The sequence below is a fragment of the Mus caroli genome, unplaced genomic scaffold (assembly GCF_978045245.1).
Source record: "Mus caroli unplaced genomic scaffold, Mus_caroli_1 scaffold_4, whole genome shotgun sequence".
NCBI classification, from domain to species: Eukaryota; Metazoa; Chordata; class Mammalia; order Rodentia; family Muridae; genus Mus; species Mus caroli.
In genome coordinates, this window is record NW_028227259.1 from 6,969,676 (window position 1) to 6,986,713 (window position 17,038).

Consider the following 17,038-nt stretch of genomic DNA (forward strand, 5'->3'; position numbering starts at 1 on the left):
ATACAGTGTGCAATATGTCCTCTAATCAGTGTAAAAAATTAAAAGGGCATCTATTCAATTCTGCAAAACCATTTAATTGTAATGCAGGTTTCACTGTTGCACATTTAAAGTACTGACTGAATCTATCAAATACATTTTCAACTGATCTAATACATGTATAAATGAAAAATATATACAGAAATCATTTCAAGCATGAAAATAGTATTTCTATGCTATCTTCCTTGACAACCTGACTATGGCCTTGCTTTTATTAAATGCCTCTTTATTTTTATCTACAAATTTAAATAATATGCTCATAAGCATGCTATAACCTCCAGATTTTCTTATTTTCTTATCAGTTAAAAAGAGAAGATAATGCTAAAAATATCAAGTAATAGCTGTATCTTCTTTTTATTAATATATATATATATATATATATAATAATAGTATAAAGTAATGGACTTCATTATGGCTTTCCTATGGATGATTATTCCCATTTTTTAGGCATAGTCTCTGGTTAGATAACCCAGGTGGACCTTAATTTACAACTTACAATTCTCTTACCCCATTTTCCTGCCTGCTAGAATTATAGTCATATGTCATTATTCCAGACGTTAAGGCTATATTTTTAATAATGAACAAAACAACAGAACGTTTATGTGAACCAGTAATAGAAAGATGTGTAGGGTCCAGCTCCCCTCTGAATCTCTAGAAGTCCTTCACCTCATCCCTTCAGAAATAACTTCCCAGGTCTTAGCTTTAGTATTTAATGTCTGTTCTCTACAAGTCACTCTCTGGCTCAACAGCAGACAGATCCAATGGCCTTTCCAGTACCTCCTTTCCAATTCCCTCAGTTCTGGGCTTTGAAACCTAAGGCAGACCTAGTAATAATCAAACCATCCTGGATGGTTCAAAGAATGTCTTAGAATTCGAGGAAACTACACCTATACTAACAAAATCTTAGTTTGGGGGCTTATGGTTTAAAACTACAACCTCTCACGATGGTGACAGTGGTGGTGGTGGTGGTAAGGAAGAGGAAGCTAATAATCATGGAAGCAGGCCATCAATGCACACTACAATCCCACCACTCAGAATGTAACAGGAGGGTTAGGAGGAAGTTGGAGTACACCTGGGATAGATATCAAAACCCTGCTTACAAAACAAAAGAGAGAAAACAAGCAAAGAAACAAATGAACAAAAACAGAAATGAAATATGCTTGTGCTAAGGATAAAATATGTGAGGTCCATGGTCCACATATAGCTCCTTAGGGTATTCTGTCAATGGGAGACTCTTGCCTGCAGAGGTTTCAAAAGCTCAATATCTATTTCTAAGGAAAAGTTTCACTTTGAATCAAGAAAGCATAATAAGATTATAGCCATTGAATTCACGGACCCAAAGGTGGGAGTGGGTGGATGGGGAACATCCTCATAGAAGCAGGAACAAGAAAAGGGCATAACATTTGAAATGTAAATAAAGAAAATATCCAATAAAAAATAAAGAAGTCTCAGTATAAAAACTCAACACAAAAAAAAGAAAAGAAAAGAAATGATATTATAGAAGTAGCTGAAGGGGTTTGCAACCCCATAGGAAGAACAACAATATCAACCAACCAGACCCTCCCAGAGCTCCCAGGGACTAAACCACCAACCAAAGAGTATCCATGGCTCTAGCTGGATATCTAGTAGAAGACTGCCTGATCGGGCATCATTGGGAGGGGAGCCCCTTGGTTCTGTGGAGGCTCAATGACCCAGGGTAGGAGAATGCTAGGGTGCTGAGGCAGGAGTGGATGGGCAGGTGATGGAGCACCCTCATAGAGGCAGGGGGAGGGGGAACGGGCTGGGGGGGGGTTGTGGAGGGGAAACTGGGAAGGAGGATGACATTTGAAATGTAAATAAATAAAATAACTAATAAAAAATGGAAAAAAAGAAAATATAGAAGTCTTTCCAGATTTGCAATAGACAATACAAAAATCTAAAACCTTAGTAATTCTTTACACTAGACATAGCATTCACAGAAAGAAGCACATGTCATACCACAACTAAAATCTCAAAAGTCCACTAGAGAAAACACTTGAGCATTTTTCTAGCAAGAAAGGGACTATATGACCTGATAATTTTACTTTTGGATATTTACTCAAGAGAAAAATATAAGTTGTGTAGGAAAATATCCAAAGAAACATTATTCATCACAACTAAAAACATGGAGGAGGATATAAATGCCAAAGATCAAGAGAATGGATAGACATAAGGTTTAGATCTGTAGGATATAACATGATAATAGTATAAGGCAGGAACAAAATAGAGGGACTACACATACACATATAACATATACACATGAAAAGGGGAGGGGGAGGGGGAGGGGAGGGGGAGAGGGAGAGGGAGGGGAGGGGGAGAGGGAGAGGGAGGGGGAGAGGGAGGACTTCCTGAACTAGCTTTTTCTCCCAGTTGAATACATATCATGTCTTTTATGTATCTGGACCCCTATTTTTCCTATAAATTCAAGGCTACAATGGAAAGAAGGCATAATGTTCCTAATTGGCAAGTCTGAACTTGCCCATTTGACCAAAATCTGAGTGTTCTGTTCCTGCCCTTGATTTCCCCACCCCAACCCCAGCACCCCTGCTGTCTTCTATTCAGTGTGGTCAGCTCCTCCAAGTCTTGGGTACCATCCCTTCGGTGAAAGAGAAAATAAAAAGATTGGACTAAGGCACACAGTGTAAGAGAGAAAGTGTTTGGATGTTACTGAAATAAGGAGAGGGAAAGAGTCCATAATAATAACAAGACCCACGTCTACATCTTGGAGTTGGATCATCCCAGACCTGAGAGCTGCACAAGAGCATCTCTTCCAAAAACAAGGACTTTAGTTCTTTCTAATGCTTGCTTAGGTGTCACATTCCAATAGAGCCCAGCTCTCTGCTTGTGGCATTTGCTTCTCTGTGGTCTGTTGATAGAGGGGTCATTTTGACAGGTAACCTGTCATAAAACGCTCAGGGAATAGAAAAGAAAAAGTTCCCACTATTCTGTTTAATTATTCACTCGTTAAAAAACAGTTGAGTAATTTACAGGAAAAGACTCAGCCTGGACTGCTCAGATAAAATGTTGGATGTCTTTTTTTTTTTTTTTTTTTACTTTTCTGCTGTTTTTATTTTTTTTTTGATTTTTAATATTTTTATTACATATTTTCCTCAATTATATTTCCAATGCTATCCCAAAAGTCCCCCATAGCGCCCCCCACTTCCCTACCCACCCATTCCCATTCTTTTGGCCCTGGCATTCCCCTATATTGGGGCATATAAAGTTTGCAAGTCCAATGGGCCTCTCTTTCCATTGATGGCCGACTAGGCCATCTTTCGATACATATGCAGCTAGAGACAAGAGCTCCGGGGTTCTGGTTAGTACATCACGTTGTTCCAACAATAGGGTTGCAGATCCCTTTAGCTCCTTGGGTACTTTCTCTAGCTTCTCCATTGGGAGCCCTGTGATACATCCAATAGCTGACTGTGAACATCCACTCCTGTGTTTGCTAGGCCCCGGCATCGTCTCACAAGAGACAGCTATATTTGGGTCCTTTCAGCAAAATCTTGCTAGTGTATGCAATGGTGTCAGCGTTTAGAAGCTGATTATGGGATGGATCCCTGGATACGGCAGTCTCTAAATGGTCCATCCTTTCATCACAGCTACGAACTTTGTCTCTGTAACTCCTTCCCTGGGTGTTTTGTTCCCAATTCTAAGAAGGTGCACAGTGTCCACACTTTGGTCTTCATTCTTCTTGAGTTTCATGCGTTTAGCAAATTGTATCTTATATCTTGGGTATCCTAAGTTTTGGGCTAATATCCACTTATCAGTGAATACATATTGTGCAAATCAAAACAACCCTGAGATTCCACCTCACACCAGTCAGAATGGCTAAGATCAAAAATTCAGGTGACAGCAGATGCTGGCGAGGATGTGGAGAAAGAGGAACACTCCTCCATTGTTGGTGGGATTGCAAGCTTGTACAACCACTCTGGAAATCAGTCTGGCGGTTCCTCAGAAAATTGGACATAGTACTACCGGAGGATCCAGCAATACCTCTCCTGGGCATATATCCAGAAGATGTCCCAACCGGTAAAAAGGACACATGCTCCACTATGTTCATAGCAGCCCTATTTATAATAGCCAGAAGCTGGAAAGAACCCAGATGTCCCTCAACAGAGGAATGGATACAGAAATTATGGTACATTTACACAATGGAGTACTACTCAGCTATTAAAAAGAATGAATTTATGAAATTCCTAGCCAAATGGATGGACCTGGAGGGCATCATCTTGAGTGAAGTAACACAATCACAAAAGAACTCACACAATATGTATTCACTGATATGTTGGATGTCTTTATTGAGCCTTCTTCTATCCTTTGCCGACCTTCGGAAGTTCCAGTTTAGCCTTAGGACTAATCATAGCAGAGGAGGCCATATGTTTGCTGTTATTAATGTATCTGTCCTAAAGAGTGAAATTTCATAGCCATGACCCATGAAGGAAGCCACTCGCTAACCTTAATAACTCTGACAAAACAGGGACTGGCTGTGTTTCTTGCTTTTAGCCTTTCTGAATTTTTAAAATGCCTTCTGCAAAACTACAACCCAAAGGGTGAATGAACTCTTGTATAATCTGATTATAGATAATCTGGCTTACTGTCTGTTTTGAAGGAATGTTACATAATGATTCCTTTTCTTCAATTTCAACCTAAAAATAAGTATAATTAAATCTATTCTGCAACTGATATGCAGCTACACATTTTCTTGTAGTAAAAGAAAAAAATTTTCCTTTGTTCCAGAGTCCTTGAATTCCTTCATGAGAGAAGAGCCCAAAGCTTTTAAAAAGCAAATTCAATTTCTACTTTCCTTCTTTCTAAACCAATAGAACCTCAGCAGTGAGATAAACTGAAACCATGAAATCAATAAAAATAAAATAAAATAAAACAAAACTTCTACTTAAAAATGAGGTAGAAAAAAACCTGTTTTTTACAGAATAGAAAAAATAGCTACTAACACACTTTATACTCAACTACAGAGCCACTTTCACATTATTTCCTCTGTCATTCTATTTACAATAGCTCGAGAATGAAATCAACCTATACATGTACCAAGAGATGGACGGATAAAAAAAATACAGCACCTATGTACAATACAATGTTGCTAAGTTGTAAAGAAAAATTACATCATAAAATTTGCCTAAATGAATGGAATTAGAAAAAAAAGTATACTGAATAAGGTAACTGCTCAGGCCCAGGAAGACAAATGCTCTGTCCTCTCACATGCAGACCATGCCTTCAAACCTTCTCTTCTGGGTGTTTAACTTGCAGCACAAGCATAAACCGGGAAACTAGACAGAGCTTTGGGAGGTGCTTGCAAGATGGAAAGCAGGAGATTCGCTTTAGGTAAAACTAAAATAGGGAAGTTGGATGACCAGGGATTAAACAGGGGGAGTGAAGGGAGGGCTCACCCTAAGGAGTTAAACCACATAGACGTCCCCTATCTCACAAACCAGCTAAAAGGAAATAATTGGAGGGACAGAAGAACACAGGTGAAATGTAAAATGTCTTGTGAGTGGATAATCCTGCAAGTTGATTAATGAAATGGGGATGAGGGCAGGGCACAGGGAGAAGAGCAGTGTGGAGTAGGGTATGCAAAATTAATGCTGTGTGAAAAAGCCTACAGAACCTGCTAATAAGTAAGCTAGTTCCAAAACATAACTTTTAAAAAAGGAGTTAAAATGGAATACCCGGTATTTAATAGACAATTGGCTCACTGATAGACTTCATGGGTTATTACGTATAAGTTGCAATATAAGTCGTGAGATGCCTCCCTACAAGTTATTTGGTCAGGGAGAACCCAGAAATCTGAAAAGTAACAGAGACTATTGTCATTTAGCTGTGCTCTTGTTCCCATTACTTATGAGGATTTACTGGACTGTAAGACCCTATTGATGAAAACAACACACATGCACACAATATATGTATGTGCACGTGCATATACATATGCACACGTGTGCACACACACACACATGCTCACATGTGTATACACACAAGCGCACATACACACATGCATACACACACTTTGGCTATCAGACAGAGAAAGTAATCAAAATATAAGCAAGAAATTTCCTGATGTCCATCATGGGCCATGCTGTAAGGTGCTACCTAGGCTGATGGGGGCGAAAACACATCATGGCTTTACCCTTGCTCTGCACGCTGCAACTCCAACCTGAAGGCAAGTTGTGCCCCATGGTGCAATAACAATGCAACTGGTGTGGAGTAAGTCATAACGCTGTGACCAGACTTCAGTCCTGCTCCACGAAATGAAATTCCTTTTCTGAGAGTGTAAAAATTATTTAGCCCATGGCTAGGAAGTGACCAGCCCTGAGTAAAACCTTCTACGGTTATATTCTTAACATCAATGGTCATGATGTTAAAATGCTTTCTAAATATCTGTGCTTATATGTTTATACCCATAGACCCTGGCTGCTCTTAACTTGGGTCATAGAAATTTCTTTATCATTGGTCAGCAGTCAGTGGAGAGATACATAACTTGTCAAAGCACCAAGAATATGAGACTTAGTGCTCAACCCAAACAGGATGTCTACATTATCATGCCTCACACACACACACATGCACACACACACACATATACACACACATGCACACACACACACACACACACACACACACGCATACACACACACAAAGGAACATCTTAGAAAACTAGGTAGAAGAAGACATAAGAGCTGGAGGATGGGGAAGAGCGCTATGGAATGCTGTCTTGTAGACTGTGGTGGTTTGAATAAGAAATTCCCCCAATGACTCATATATTAGAATGCTCAGACACCAGAGAATGGTACTATGAGAAAGATTAAAAGAATTATGAGGTGTGGCCTTGTTGGAGGTGGGCTTATGGAGTGTGTCACTGGAGGTGGGCTTGAAGGTTTCAAAAAGCTCACAACAGACCCAGCATCTCTCTCTGCCTGCTGCCTGCCGACCAGGATGTAGAACACTTAGCTACTTCTCCAGCATCAAGTATGCTTGCAATGAGCGTGTTCCTTGCCATGATGGTAATGGGAGAACCTCTAAAGCTCTAAGCGAGCCCTCAGTTTAATGCTTTCTTTTATAAGAGTTACTTTGGTCATGGTGTCTCTTCACCATAGCAAGTGACTATGATACACATGTGCACCCATGAACCAACGGCAGCTGGAGTCACCTGCGTACGTCCTCGTAAGATCAAGCCAGCCAAAACACCAGCATAGGTATTGTCAGGGATTACTGAGTAGTCAGTGGTAGTATGTTGCTGAGAGTTGGACAATCATTTCTGAGATGTGGCCACTGGTAGGATGCTTGTGCTCCAGTGAACAGTCCCATGTCCATGCATATATGAACGGTACTAACTAGATTCAGTTTGTAATTTAAGGGGGCACAAAGTCGGGAAAAGAATGTGCTGAGGTAATATGAGAAATAGAGAAGTAGGGGTATAAAAACTGAGTAATTATGGTTAAGATTATACAGTATTTCATTATACATATGTATAAATTCAAGAGTAAAGAAAAATTTAAAAAGGAAATAGCCATGTACCACCTACATTTAGTATAGATACCAGGCCAAAAGGAAAAACATTTTCTAATATCTTCATACCATATCTTTTTTAAAATCTACTTTTCTCTCAGCATTATAAGCTTCTTATTTTTGTTCTGGTAAATATGGTCATATGTGGTTTTACATGAAGAATTTTTCAAAGAACATAAGCAAGTTGGACAGAATGCACATGAGTAAAAAGTCCCTCTCTCTTTCCCCGACCCTTTCTCTCAAAAACCACAAGAATGAAACAGTTAAGATGGCTCAGCAGTTCAGCAGGCCACGGTGCCTGCTACCAAGCCTGAGGGTCTGATTTCAATGGCTAGGACCCAAACAGTAAGAACCGAATTCCACCAATTGTCCTCTGAGCTCCAGACCCACCTATACACGAATGAACCCGTATGTACATGGATATGTCCACATACAAGCACACACACACACAGAGAAAGGGGCTTTTACTGCCTTAAGTGTATTTCCTAATCTATCATCCATCGGAAACTCAGGTCGGACATGTTCTCATGATGCAGGTGCTGGAAGAACCCTTGCCTTCCATTCCACATTTCTGAAAGTGAGCTGGTAACATGGTTCAACTTCTAATGTGCATTCATTTCCTACTATCAGCAGCATGGACACCTTGACGTCCCTAGGTAGCATATCTGATGTGAAGACAACTCAGCAGTAGGCACTTACTGGTTCAGCAGCACATCGAGAATGAAAGAGGTTCCAAAGGCGTCCACCCGGAAGCTTGCCTTGTCCACGTGCGTCAGCTGCAACATCAGAAAGGTAAAGCAGATTTACTAGGCAGCTGTGGTGACCAGATGTGAGCATTCCTAGGATGCTTCTGAAAGGCTCCTGGCATCAGAAATGAGACAACAGTTCAGAGAGGAGGATAAAGGACGGCATATTAGAGCAAAGCGGTAGGCCTTCCTGGGAGCCCAGTGCTCACCAGCTCAAAGTTAATTACCATCAGCCTGCTTTTCTGCTTTGTCTTTCTTCAGGAAACACTGCATATCCAACTTTACTGCCCTGTTCTCTGGTCTATGAGCAGCACTTTCAAAATTAAGCTTCATTCAAGAGTGAAGTAATACAGTAAATATACTTAAAGGAAGACAGGTAAACTAAAATTAAAAAAAAAAATCCTCCATCAAACTTCTAAGGTATACCTTTAAAATAACATTCCAGTTCTAAGTGGTGAGACCTAATTTCAAAGACGTTGCCACCTCTTTCTAAGAGCAAACTTTAAGATTTTGTACATCCTGAGAATATCACCCCCCCAAAATGTTTCTTTGACAAAAATAATCACTGTTTATTGTGTCATCCTACGAATTCTGACAACAAGCAGGGGCTCTAAACGTACCTATTGATCATATTCATATTTGCATATTGGATGATCATGGCCATAAACTACAGGAACCATAACAGCTTTTTCCTTGCACTCCCAGTGCCAATAGTCACTAGCTCTAAGCAGTAGACTATGGACTACCAGATTTTTATAGTGGTTATTCTTCTGTTTGTATGTTTGTGTGCTGTCAGGTCTGTTTTTTCATATGTGCCTAATAAAATAAACATATATAAATGCTATCATGAAGAGAAACAATGAACACTGTGTTAGAGCTGAACCCACTTCGTGTTGCCAATCCAAGAACAGGGCATCAGTGGGGCTGCAACCAGCCCTGGACTTCACGCTCACTACATTCAGGACGTGGTGAAAAAAGAGGCCTAACTAGCAATAAAAGAGCTTTCTGGGGCAACAAGACTGAACAGCATCTGAAAGAACGTGGGTGGGAGACTCCTCAGTTCTCCTCTGACCAGGAAAAGCAAGGGTTCAGATTCCTTCAGCCTCGTCAGTCAGTCAAGCACAACTCTTCCAACTCCTCACAGCCAACTCCAGGTACCACCAAGCCCTGCTTTCCTTCACTTACCAGTGTCCTTGGAGTCACTCCTTACAACTCCCTGTTCTATCAAAGAGCCTTGCTTTTCTACCACAGCAACAGCTCCTGCCCACCCCAAGCAAGCACAGTGCTCTTCCCTGCACCCTGTCCACATGGACTTCTTTCATCTATTCTCTAGTTCAAAAGAACAACATTGCCTGTATCTTTTACTCACGACTTCTCCTGAGAGCTTTTCTGTACCAGACCCTTGCCCTAGGCAGTTTCCAGAAAACAACCTTATCTGAATCTCAGGACTCAGCCTAGAAACTGCCACAGAGTCCCTAACAGAAGCCCACAGGTGGGGTGACTTAAATAACAGAGTCCCTTATCCACAGTTCTGGAGGATGGGTGTCCCTGGACAGAGGCTGGCAGGTTCAGTTTCTCCCAAGGCTTCTGTGTGGCCTCACCATGTCCTCACGCAGTCTTCTGTGTGAACTCTCAGAGTCACTCCTCTTTGTCCTGAGGACAGGAGTCCTCTTGGATTAGGGACCCCAGCTGGATGACCTCATTTAACCTGAATCTCCTCTTTTAAAAACCCTGTCTTCATGTATAGCCACACGAGGTAACAGCTCCAGTACATGAATTTTTGGAAGGCCCGGTTCAGTCCACAACACTCCTCTCCCATAGTCTTCCATCTCTCTCCTCACTGCAGAGCAGGATGAAATCAAGGAATTGGTGCTGTCCAGCACTAGGCGCTGACTCAGTATTTCTGGAGTATTCTGTTAGTATTTCTCACTAACAGGCTGTCTTATTAATCACCTGGATGCCCAAGTAAACCATGATGTGACTACAAATTACCTGCTTTCTAGATGCAGTCTTCCCATTAGGCCTGCTCGATCTAAATGCCAGGTCAATAGACAGTTTATTTCTGCCTCAAAGCTCCTTGGGCTTCCTGAAGCACTAAGATCATGTTTTGGGAACTGCATCAGGAAAGGCCTACTTACCAGAACTGATGTCTCAATTAAAATGAACCTTTCCCTCTTCTCCTCTTCCAGGCTCCTTATGTGACTGTAACAGCTTTTATCTCCGTCTCCTCTGAATTGTAAATATTAACATCATAAATCTGTGGTGAACAGGCTACGTTGGTTTGATAGCTCAGAGTCTGGTACCACTACCATTAATTTTAGTAATGTAGTTACTGTTTTTGTTCATTCTAATTCTTTTTTCCTTGATAATTAGCATGTGATAATTGCTTATCTGTCCAAGGTACAGTGTAATATTTCAAAACATTTTTATAAAATTATATCAGGGTGATTATAATTTCTATTTCCTTACCATTTCTTAATATTTGGAGCCTCTGAGCTCTTCTCCTATAATTTTTCATAAAATATCTAAGAGCTTACTGTGAACTCCCATCATCCTACAGTACAGAAGAGCTCATTACTCCACCGTATGTGTGCGGTACCTGTTATACAACCCCCTGATAGCTCCTTTTCACTCCTTTTTTCCTGGCTTTAATAATTACTATTATGACTCTCTCTCCTCCTCCCCTTCCAACTTCCTCCTCCTCCCCTTCCCACTTCCTCTTCTTCTTCCTCCCCCTCCTTCTCCTCCTCTCCCTCCTCCTCTTCTTCCTCCCCCTACTCTTCTCTCTCTCCCTCCTCCTCTTCTTTCTTTCCCTCCTTTCTCTCCTCCTCCTTCTCCTCCTCCCTCCTTCCCTCCCCCTCTTCCTCTTCTTCTAGACTGACATTTTAAGCTATCATAAGTGAGAAACGATAATAAGTACTTGTCTTTCTGCATGGCTTACCTAACTTAACATAATACCCTGTAGTACTATTCAGTTTTCACAGGGTAATTCAGTCTGATTTTTATAAATTTTCTTCCTGAAGTTCCTTTTTACATATGTGTTTTTGTTTGTTTTTGTTTATTGTTTCTACAGGCCTCAGTCAAGGGAAAACTTCAATTGAAAGGAAATAAAAGAAAATCTTATTTTAACTAAGGTTCAAGCATTTTTAAGTGTGTATTACTTAATACAATTATAATATACATAAGGTGACTTTTCTTCTTTTTTTGTTTTGTTTTTTTCCCAGACAGGGTTTCTCTGTGTAGCTCTGGCTGTCCTGGAACTCACTTTGTAGACCAGCCTGGCCTCGAACTCAGTAATACACCTGCCCCTGCCTCCCAAGTGCTGAGATTAAAGGTGTGTGCCATCACCACCCGGCAAGGTGATTTTTCAAAAGCCATAATCAAAAAGGTGAGCTGAACAAACTTCTCTGACAGTACTCCACATGCTAGGAGGAGTTAGACTGACCAAGTTTCTGCTCTACCTGCCTACTACACAGAAACAGAAAGTGACTTATCACTTAGATTAAAAATAAATAAGTTTAGAAAATATAACGACTCTCTTAAGAGTCAATAAATTTTTCTGTATACCTGGGTCCTCAGGTAATACTATGTCCAATTTTCTGAGGAACCACCGCACTAATTTCCAGAGTGGTTGTACCAGCATGCAATCCCACCAGCAATGGAGGAGTGTTCCTCTCTCTCCACATCCTCACCAGCATCTGCTGTCACCTGAGTTTTTGATCTCAGCCATTCTGACTGGTGTGAGGTGGGAAAAAAAGAATTAATAAAACAGATGCTGGTCTCGGGGTGGTCTCAGAAGACCTTTCTGGGGTAGTAAGTCAGTGAGGTACAGCAATGACAGGAAGGCAGAATAACAGCCCTACACAAGGTCCACACTCTTGCCCTAGGACTGGGAATACATGGCCTTAAAGAAGGGTCATAAAAAGCAACTATTAAGCTGAGGACTTATGGGGAGACTATCCTGGGTCACAAGAGGGGCTTCTGTCTGAAAACATCAGCTTTTATAAGAGGGAGCAAGAAGACAATGGAGAAAATGCGCTGATTTGAGTAGAGAGCAGGGCAATGTGAGATTGGTGGCATGATCAGGCACATGGGCAGCCTTCAGAGACTTCAAGGAGCCAATGTCCCTCCAGGCCCCTGAAAGACCGAGCCATAGTGACAGCTCAGTGGTTGGGATACTTGCTGCCAAGCTGGAGAGCTGTGTAAATCCTCAGCACCCACGTGGCAGAAGGAGAAGACATCACGTTATCCAATGACCTCTGAGAACACTTAAAAAGGTTTGGAAAGAAAAGCCTCCTGAAGGACAGCCAATGCTTTCCAGAACTACAGGACTGGACTTTTTTTTTTTTTTTAATTTTTTAAGACACTATGTTTTGAGCAAGGTGTTATAACCATAACAGGGAACTGATACAGGGTCCCTAGCACTGCTAAAACAAATTCAAAACACTCAGTGAACCAATATTGTATGATATTTTCCTCCATTGCTGGGTTACAAATCAAGGCATCCACAGCAGCAGGGTTGACACTTGTTTGGTCACAAGTATCAAATTCTACACAGAGGCCTTCGGGAATTATTACTCCATTTTATGTTGCTATAACAAAATACTCATCACTGAGTAACAGATACAATCACAGGTTTATGTTGCTCACAGTTCTGATAGGTGACAAGTCCAAATGGCCAGATGGCCAGACACCTGCCTCACGAAGGACCTCTGGCTACCACATGTGATAATGAATCAGGCAAAGAACCTGCAATGGTCTCATTGTACAAAACACCACTTTTGTGGGTCAGTCACAGTGTGTCTTTAATCCCAACACTTGGGACGAGGACACGAAAACAGGTGGACCTCGGAGTTTGATGTTAGCTTGGTATACACAGCAAATTCTAGAGCATCCAGGGCTACATGATGAGACCCTGTCTCAGAAACGAACCACTCTCATGAGAACTAACTCAATCAGAGGAGGCCTACATAAGTTGGCCACACCATGCTTATGACCTAAGTAGCTCTCCCCAGGTCCAATGTCGATTTCATAGGATCCACTGCTCCAGCCAAGCCAGTGTTGGGACCATAGTTGCAGCTCATGGACCTTCAAGAGACACAGTCAAACCTCATCCAACTACCATACCACACCGGCTGTAAGATAAATGCAAGTGTAGTATCTGCATTCTATGTGGTGTTCTAGCATTTGGGAGCTGACTTCATATGTCTAGTAGATAAGTAATCCAAACAGGAAAGGCAGGTACTTCCTTGGGTTACACTGCAAAAGTAATACATTAAGTAGAATTGCACTGGAGTCCTCTAGCATTAAGAAACCAGCTTATGTCTCATATGAGGGTATGCCAGTGCCTGGCAAACACAGAAGTAGATGCTCACAGTAATCTATAGGATGGAACACAGGGCCCCCAATGGAGAAGCTGGAGAAAGCACCCAAGGAGCTGAAGGGGTCTGCAACCCTATAGGTAGAACAACAATATGAACTAACCAGTACCCCCTAGAGCTCATGTCTCTAGCTGCATATGTAGCAGAGGATGGCCTAGTCAGCCCTTATTGGGAGGAGAGGCCCCTTGGTATTGCAAACTTTATATGCCCCAGTACAGGGGAATGCCAGGGCCGAGAAGCGGGAGTGGGTGGGAGGAGGGTATAGGGAACTTTCTGGATAGCATTTGAAATGTAAATAAAGAAAATATCTAATAAAAAAAAAAAAAAGAGTCCAGCTTATTCCCCACAGCTTTAATGACGCAGGATCATCCTCAGCTTTAACCTTACAAGTTGAAGGAAAACAAAGTGTGTGAGGGGAGACAACTAGCTCATGTAGACTACCAACTTATTAATTTTACATTGAAGATGAAAAGTTAGGAATAGCAGAAGTCCTTCGTGTGTGTGGCTCAGCAGAGAAATGCATTCTTCCCATGAGCAAGGTTATGGGCTCAGTCCCCAGCACACACACACCCCACACGCACCTAAAAGAAGGAGGAAGAGGAAGACAAGGACAAGAAGATGACAACTATATCTAAGGGATATTTCTTTCACAAATAAAATTTTACTAAAATGGACTTATGATTATTATGCAAAAACAAAATTTGATCTTAAGGGGTAGAGGCATTGAAACAGAGATTTGCACAGCCAAGGCAAAAGTTCTACCACCTCAGCTCTTCATTTCTTATTTTCAAAGCTGTCAAAACACTTTAGCATTACAGAATATTACAGAAAAGATTCCTAGAACTGGACTCACTGGAGCCTTTTATCTTACAAACAGGAAGAATGAGGCTCATATGGGCAAAAGTCACTTCCAAGTACACCAGTTGGTGGCCGGCCAGGCAGCCAGCTCCCAGAAGGCCTCTCCACCTTACCTGAAGGCCTTGTTGTCATTCTGTGGTTCAGAGATACATGCAGGTTTTCATGATTTCTGGTAAGTGATAATTGTGACAGAAACATCCTTAGAGACATGAGAATGATCTCTGAGCTGCAGTTTTAGAGGCTACAGAAAGAAAATCGAATGTGAAGAACAAGTTTTGGACTTCTGTTTTAGAACTCTGTTTTAGAACTCAGTATGACCTCATCTGACACATGAAGTGTGCTCTAAGACCAGTCTAATTAAAGGTTTAGAAACTCAGGCTTACAATTTAATATATAAATAAATATCCATTTTTCACTGAAGAGTTGACATAGGTATGAAAAATATGGCTAACAATCTATAGGAGTTGTGAAACAAAGGCTGCAGAAGGAAAATGTAATAATATTTTTCAAACGATCTAGATGGTAAAAACCCTTAATAAATCAGTATAATTACATAAGGTTAATTTTAATTTCTAATTTCAAAAATGAATCATAGAATTGTAGGAACCAAGGAACTTGATATGATTTCCAGATTGGGACCTGTTTATTATTCACAGAAACATCTGAAATTTAAATACGAAGTTAAGATAACACCACGTTCCCTATAAATTCAGCTTCTTGGCATCCTGTCCTTTTCTTTTGACATCATCTAAAGTCAGCAAACCAGAGCCAACCAACCTATATATGCCAGAGGTTAAAATTCAATTTTTCAAGATTGCCTTATTAGCAACGTTATTTTAAAAAGTAAGCCGGCAGTAAAGCATTCATGGTAAAGTCAAACATTGACAAAAGTGAAGGTTCTTAAGTGATTTCAACCTGAGCATAAGTTAATGACTAGTAATGGACCGGGAAGCTTACCAACCAAGTGGTGTTATGCAACGTAATTGTAAAAGTAATTAACATTATTAAAAAGATTGTAAGTATGCGGCAGAACCTTTAGCTATTCTTGTTTCTTGAATACTCTCTCAGTTGATGGATTCCTAGAAGTCTAGTATCTTCAGTTTAATAAAAGACAAACAGCCAATCCCAAGTAACACTTGTACATATTAGCCCTATTTGGACATCATAAGAAGTAGCCTCTCTTTCGTCCTACCCATTACCCCACTGCCTCAAGTAAACTTTTGTCAGAGGCCTGAGACTGAAACCCCAATCCACCAAGATTGCTATTCTTTGCAGTAGCATTTGTGTGGCCACGTGAGTAAGAGTAGCCAGGCAGCTAAGATCTCAGACAACCTTGTGAAGAACTGTACACAAGCCATTAGCAAGGAGAGTGAGCTAACACAACATACATGATATAAGTGATACCATTCATGTTTCTGTATTGATGACTCTCTGATAAAAACATCTCTGGTTTCTGTCTGGCGAGCAGGCCCCAGTGGCTTGGGCAAAGCAGAGCTGACCAACTCACCTACAACCCAGGCCCAGATCCAGGACGTTGAGTTGGCCCACCCCAACATTTACCCTATCTATAAGCCCCTAGAGCATATGCAGGAGCCTGTCCAGCAGAGCCAAAGCTGCAGGAACTCTATCATCCAGCAACAACAGGATTTCCAAGTAGGGATCCAATATTGATAGTATAGCAGAAGCCAGCGGCCTTGGACCAAACCAAAGACTGCAATGAATATTTGCAAGTAAAGCTGTCTGGGCAAAAAGGTATACTGTGTGACACACTGGGACACACTGGGACACACTGTGGCTTCCACAAAGAGGTTGGTTTTTTTTTTTTTTTTAACTTTTTGTTTTCTTTTGGAGGGGAGATTGAAAGGGTGGAGGGCAAATATGGAGGGACTAGAGATGAATGCATGATGTGAAATTCACAAAGAATCAATAAAAATGTTTTTTAAAGATGACTTAAAAGAGCTAATCCAGGATGAAATGGTGGTTCTTTCATCTACAAGTGAATAAACTGGAACAAGTCTTTTAGAGCCTCTGACCTCTTTTAGAGAGCAGAAAGCAATGCTGCACACTGTGTGGACTTGTTACAAGGCAGTGGGTCCATTCATCCTTTAGAGTTTTGACCCTGGGGGTAAGAAGATGAATGAGATGCAGTCCTTGCATCCTCTCCCAAGTCTCACAGTCAAAAGCCACCAACATATGGTTACAAAAAATGGTTACAAAATATGCAAATGTGCCCTAACAGTGTAAGCTACAGAGCAGCTCTCTGTCTGCAATGTAGCCTGCAGTGACTTGGTGCTCCTCAGACTGAGAAAGCAGCACACACACACCGTCTAAAAGACCAACAAAGGTTCAAAACCTGGGTCCAGTCAGCTCAGGAAATGATGAGAAATGCTGGAACGCAGCCAGACAGTCTGAGGAATGGGTTTGGGAAGGTCAGGCCTAAACTACAGGAATGAAGGAACATCTCAACGCTGGCCACATGCT

At 41.2% G+C, this 17,038-nt stretch overlaps 1 pseudogene across 1 annotated transcript in view; it reads right to left on the reverse strand.

Annotated features, from left to right (window-relative positions):
- The window catches only part of LOC147004907 (protein DBF4 homolog A-like), a 386,595-nt pseudogene that overhangs the window by 137,919 nt on the left and 231,638 nt on the right, over positions 1–17,038 (reverse strand). Inside the window, exon 5 of the transcript XR_015046882.1 lies at positions 8,272–8,348. The product of XR_015046882.1 is annotated as a protein DBF4 homolog A-like (transcript). The remainder of the gene's footprint in view (positions 1–8,271; positions 8,349–17,038) is intronic.